This window comes from Saccopteryx leptura, chromosome 10 (genome assembly GCF_036850995.1).
Source record: "Saccopteryx leptura isolate mSacLep1 chromosome 10, mSacLep1_pri_phased_curated, whole genome shotgun sequence".
NCBI lineage: Eukaryota > Metazoa > Chordata > Mammalia > Chiroptera > Emballonuridae > Saccopteryx > Saccopteryx leptura.
Genome location: NC_089512.1, coordinates 59959278 through 59965510, shown reverse-complemented (window position 1 = coordinate 59965510; position 6233 = coordinate 59959278). Strand labels below are relative to the sequence as shown.

General features: G+C 38.9%; 2 non-coding genes across 2 annotated transcripts; one reads left to right on the top strand and one right to left on the bottom strand.

Moving 5' to 3' along the window:
• Nucleotides 1-2321: 2321 nt before the first annotated feature.
• TRNAD-GUC (transfer RNA aspartic acid (anticodon GUC)) lies at nt 2322-2397 on the bottom strand. The gene has a single exon. It is a non-coding gene; the product is annotated as a tRNA-Asp (tRNA).
• Nucleotides 2398-3682: 1285 nt separating this feature from the next.
• On the top strand, nt 3683-3758 carry TRNAI-GAU (transfer RNA isoleucine (anticodon GAU)). The gene has a single exon. It is a non-coding gene; the product is annotated as a tRNA-Ile (tRNA).
• The last annotated feature ends 2475 nt before the right edge of the window (nt 3759-6233 follow it).

Sequence of the window (6233 nt, the reverse complement as noted above, 5' to 3'; positions counted from 1 at the left end):
TATCATAATAAAAAAATAGCACTTGAGAGAAATGGTGCCATGAGGAGTGCTCCTGAAACTTAAACAAATTCAACAACTAGAGACAGCAAAACAATCTCAAGAGCATCTGAAATACACATACACCAAACAAAGGTACTATTGGGCGAAAAGGTGGCTGAATATATAATCCACTCTGAAGGAAATAAGATGGAGAATGGAGTATTCCACTTTCCTCACTGACCTGAGCAAGGGTTGCTTTCACTTGGAACTGAGAGAAAGCAAAGGCTGGGGGTGTGGAAAAAGCTGGACTAGGGCAGGGACATTCAAGCCAAGGAAAGAGTATGCCCACAGCTCAGCCCACATGGAGCTAATGCCAGCGGCAAACCCCAGCAGAGGTGGGAGAGCAGTTGCCTTGTTTACTCCCAGTATCCTGGTCGGCAAGCGTGGGCAGTGTGCAAGTGGATCCACCTGGCGCTTTGGGCATTCCCGGATGGAGGGGCTGGGTCAGAGACTGTCAGTAGTGACTCTCTGTGTGGGCTGTGACCAGAGTTTCTGAATAATCCCGGCTTCCCAAACAACAGCACGGGGGAAGTGCATGAAAGCTGGTTTCCCTACACCCGGACCTGTCTGGGCGTGGCACCTCCACCAGCCATACAAGCTAACAAAGCACACTCTTGGGGAAGAGAACTGTGGAAGTGGTGGGGGGAAGGGCACGCAAGCAGCTTGCAGACAGCCTCTGGAGAGCAGACCTGCAGAGTGCTGAGGCATACTAGACATGCCCAAAGGCTCATAGAAAGGCACCTGAAAGCCAGTCGGCTCCCAGCCCTGCCTGATTATGCTGGAGGCTCTGGTTGGCACAGCCTTACCCAGAACCCTGCATTGGAGGGGATAGAGGAGGGATTTGTCAGCTCTTAGAGCCTCTTACTCTCCAGGCAGTGGTTGGAGCAACTTCACAGCTGGGTCCCAGGCTGCTGGTTCAGGAAGGAGAGATTTGGGGAGAGGCTCCAGGAAAACGGACTCTCCCATTGTAGGCGGAGCCTGCAAACGCTAACGAGCCCCGCCTACCAACGGGACCGAGGCCTAGTTTATGTCATCACCATAGCGACACAACAGCAAATCTCTGCCTAAGAGTGCCACAGGGGCAGAACCTGGGGTACAGCACCACAAGCCAAAAAGAGAGAGAATAAAAAAAAAGGAAGAAGATAACTTCTCAAAATCAGAAAAAATTCACAGTCTTTATAACTTTACATTTTTTCTTGTATTTTTTATTCTTTTTTTTCCTTCCACTTTGATCATTTTATTCTCTTTCCATTTTATTCTTTTCTTTTAATTTTGAATGTTATTACCCATAGGTGTTACATTTCCCATTCTTTTATTTTCCATAAGTGTTACATTCCAAAAAACTTAACTCAATTTTTATTCTCTCTCTCTTTTTGTTTCTTCTTTTCTCTTTCACCTTTTCTCTCATTCGAATCTCACTCACAAAAAAGTTATTTTATTCTGGATTCAAATTTTTTCTTTGTGGCATTTTGTGTACTTTTTACTTTGTTCTTTATCTCTTTAACATTTCCCACAACTCTGGCTCTTCATTCTATAGTTTTTGTGCAACTTAACACAATAGAATTTTCATTTTTCACTATACTTTTTCTTTTTTTCCTTTTCTTTTACACTATTTCTTTCATTCAACCATCATTTATAAACAAATTATTTTATTCTTGATCCAAATTTTTTTCTTGTGATATTTTGTGGGTTCTTGTCTCATTTTTTGCCTCTTTGTCACTCCCCACCCAAGCCAAGCCCTCCATTCTACATATTTTTGTTCCATTTAGCACAATAGAATTTTCAGTTTTTCACTACATTTTCTCAAAAAAAAATTTTTTATCAACTGTTATTAGTGTTATTAACAACAACACTCTCAAATGCCATTGAAGAAAAAGAAATCAAATATCATGGATACAAAAGACAATAATGTAGCTCAGACAGATGAGGAAAAATCTATAAAAAAAATTTTCAATAGCTTAGAAACCTTGGAGTTAAATGAAAAAGAATTTTTTTTTTGTATTTTTCTGAAGTTGGAAACAGGGAGGCAGTCAGACACACTCTCGCTAGCGCCCAACCGGGATCCACCCAGCATGCCCACCAGGGGGCGATGCTCTGCCCATCTGGGGCGTTGCTCTGTTGCAACCAGAGCCATTCTAGTGCCTGAGGCAGAGGCCATGGAGTCATCCTCAGTACCTGGGCCAACTTTGCTCCAATGGAGCCTTGGCTGGGGGAGGGGAAGAGAGAAACAGAGAGGAAGGAGAGGGGGAGGGGTGGAGAAGCAGATGGGCACTTCTCCTGTGTGCCCTGGCTGGGAATTGAACCCAGGACTCCTGCACGACAGGCCGATGCTCTACCACTGAGCCAACCAGCCAGGGCTTAAATGACAAAGAATTTAAAATTGAAGTCCTAAAAATACTCAGGGATATACAAGAAAGCACAGAAAGGCAATTTAGGGAGCTCAAAAAACAATTCAATGAACAGAAAGAATACTTCACCAAGGAAATTGAAACTATGAAAACGAATTAAACAGACATGAAAAACTCAATTAATGAACTGAAAAACGAGGTAACAAGCTTAGCCAATAGAACATGCCAGATAGAGGAGAGAATTAGTGACATAGAAGACAGGCAACTAGAGGTACTACAGAGAGAAGAGGAGAGAGACTCCTGAATTTAAAAAAAATGAGATAGCCCTACAAGAATTGTCTGACTCCATCAGAAAGAGCAACATAAGAATAATGGGTATATCAGAAGGAGAAGAAAGAGAAAATGGAATGGAAACAAACAAATAATAGATGAGAACTTCCCAAGCCTGTGAAAGAACTAAAGCCTCGAATTCAAGAAGCAAACAGAACACTGGGTTATCTTAACCCTAACAAGCCTACTCCAAGGCACATCATAATGAAATTGTCACAAACCAATGACAAAGAAAAAATTCTCAAGGCAGCCAGGAAAAAGAAGAATACAACATATAAAGGAAGACCCATTAGATTATCAACAGATTTCTTAGCAGAAACTCTACAAGCTAGAAGAGAGTGAAACCCAATATTTAAAGTTCTGAAAGAGAGGACCTTCCAGCCAACAATACTATAACCATCAAAGCTATCCTTCAAATATGAAGGAGAAATAAAGACATTCACAGATACAGAAAAGATGAGGGAATTTATCACCAGAAACCCCCCACTTCAGGAAATACTAAAGAGGGTTTTCTGACCAGACACAAAGAACAAAACTACCAGTAAAAGTTTCATCAAGATCGCAATAAAAATAAAATTATTCTGTGACAAAGAAACAAAAAAGGGGAGAGGACAAAGATTAACAATAGCAAAGGAGGATGGAGTGCAGAAGCACTCATGCGATAATGTACTACAATGAACATGATATGTATGCTTTCCATTACTTAATGGTAACCACCCCTGAAAAAACCAACACATGGCTTGAAAAAAGAAGTAACAGAGAAAGGAAGTATGGATTACAACCAAACAAAAGAAAATGATAGAAAAATAAAAGAGAACCAAACAAGATACAAAACTATCAGAAAGCAATATATAAACTAGCAATAGGAAACCCTCAAATGTCAATAATTACACTAAATATAAATGGATTGAACTCACCAATAAAAAGACACAGAGTAGCAGAATAGATTAAAAAAGAAAATCCAAGCCCTGGCTGATTGGCTCAGTGGTAGAGCGTCGGCCTGATGTGCAGGAGTCCCAGGTTCGATTCCCGGCCAGGGCACACAGGAGAAGCACCTATTTGCTTCACCCCTCCCCCTCTGCTTGCTCTCTGTCTCTCTCTTCCACTCCCGCAGCCAAGGCTCCATTGGAGCAAAGTTGGCCCGGGCACTGAGGATGGCTCTATGGCCTTTGCCTCAGGTGCTAGAATGGCTCTGGTTACAACAGAGTGATGCCCCAGATGTGCAGAGCATTGCCCCCTGGTGGACGTGCTGGGTGGATCCCAGTTGGGCGCATGCAGGAGTCTGTCTGACTGCCTCCCCGTTTCCAACTTCAGAAAAATACAAAAAAAAAAAAGAAAAGAAAATCCAATTGTATGCTGCCTACAAGAAACACATCCAAGCTATAAGGATAAAAACAAATTCAAAGTGAAAGGTTGGAAAACAATACTTCAAGCAAATATCCAAAAAAAGCAGGTGTAGCAATACTCATATCTAACAATGCTGACTACAAGACAGCAAAGGTAATCAGAGAAAAAATGATCATTTTATAATGATAAAGGGGACATTGAATCAAGAAGACATAGCACTTCTTAATATGCACCAAACCAAGGGGCACCAAAATATATGACAGCTACTGACTGACCTAAAAGCAAAAACTAACAAAAATGCAATCATACTTGGAGACCTCAGTATACCACTGATGGCTCTATATCGTTCATCCAAACAGAAAATCAATAAAGAAATATTGATCTTAAATGAAACACTAGAACAATTGGATATGATAGACATCAACAGGACATTTCATCCCAGAGTATACATTTTTCTCTAGTGTATATGGAACATTCTCAAGAATTGAGCATATGTTGGGCCACAAAAATAATATTAACAAATTCAGAAAGATTGAAATTATACCAAGCATATTTTCTGATCATAAAGCCTTGAAACTAGAATTCAACTGCAAAAAAGAGGTAAACAAACCCACAAAAATGTGGAAACTAAATGACATTCTTTTAAAAAATGAGTGGGTCAAAGAAGAAATAAGTGCAGAGATCAAAAGATACATACAGGTAAGTTAAAATAACAATACAACATATCAGAATCTCTGGGATGCAGCAAAAGCAGTAATAAGAGGGAAGTTCATATCACTACAGGCCTATATGAACAAACAAGAGAGAGCCCAAGTAAACCACTAAACTTCACATCTTAAGGAACTAGAAAAAGAAGAACAAAGACAACCCAAAACCAGCAGAAGAAAAAAAATAATAAAAATCAGAGCAGAAATAAATGAAATAGAGAACAGAAAAACTATTAAAAAATTAATAAAACAAGGAGCTGGTTCTTTGAAAAGATCAAACAAATTGACAAACCTTTGGCAAGACTCACCAAGGAAAAAAGAGAAAGGACTCATATTAACAAAATCCAAAATGAAAAAGGAGAAATCACCACAGATATTATAGATATACAAAGAATTATTGTAGAATACTATGAAAAACTATATGCCACCACATTTAACAATATAGAAGAAAAGAATAAATTTCTAGAACAATACAATCTTCTTAGACTGAGTCATGAAGAAGCAGAAAGCCTAAACAGACAGACCCATAAGCAGGGAGGAAATAGAAACAACTATTAAAAACCTCCCCAAAGATAAAAGTCAAGGGCCAGATGGCTATACTAGTGAATTCTATCAAACATTCAAAGAAGACTTCGTTCCTATTCTACTCAAAGTCTTCCAGGAAATTGAAGAAGAAGCAATACTGGCAAACCCATTTTATGAGGCCAACATAACCCTCATACCAAAACCTGGCAAGGACGGCACACACAAAAAAAACAAACTAAGACCAATATCTCTAATGAATACAGATGCTAAAATACTAAACAAAATACCAGCAAATCAAATATAACAACACATTAAAAAATAATTCATTATGATCAAGTGGGATTCATCCCAGAATCATAAGGATGGTTCAACATACATAAAACAGTTAATGTAATACACCATATCAACAAAACAAAGAACAAAAACCATATGATCTTATCAATAGATGCAGAAAAGGCATTTGATAAAATACAACATCATTTTATGTTTAAAACACTTAACAAAGTGGGTATAGAAGGAAAATATCTCAATATAATAAAGGCGATCTACGATAACCCATCAGCTAACATCATATTAAATGGCATAAAACTGAGGACTTTTCCCCTAAAATCAGGAACAAGACAAGGTTGTCCACTCTCTCCACTCTTATTCAACATAGTGCTGGAAGTTTTAGCCAGAGCAATCAGACAAGAGAAAGAAATAAAAGGCATTCATATTGGGAAAGAAGAAGTCAAGTTTTCACTTTTTGCAGATGATATGATCTTGTACATCAAAAACCCCAAAGACTCCACAAAAAGACCACTAGAAACAATAAACCAATTCAGTAAGGTCACAAGATACAAAATTAATATACAAAAGTACATTGCCTTCCTATATGCCAACAATGAAACATCAGAAAACGAGCTCAAAAAAACAATCCCCTTCATGGTTGCAACAA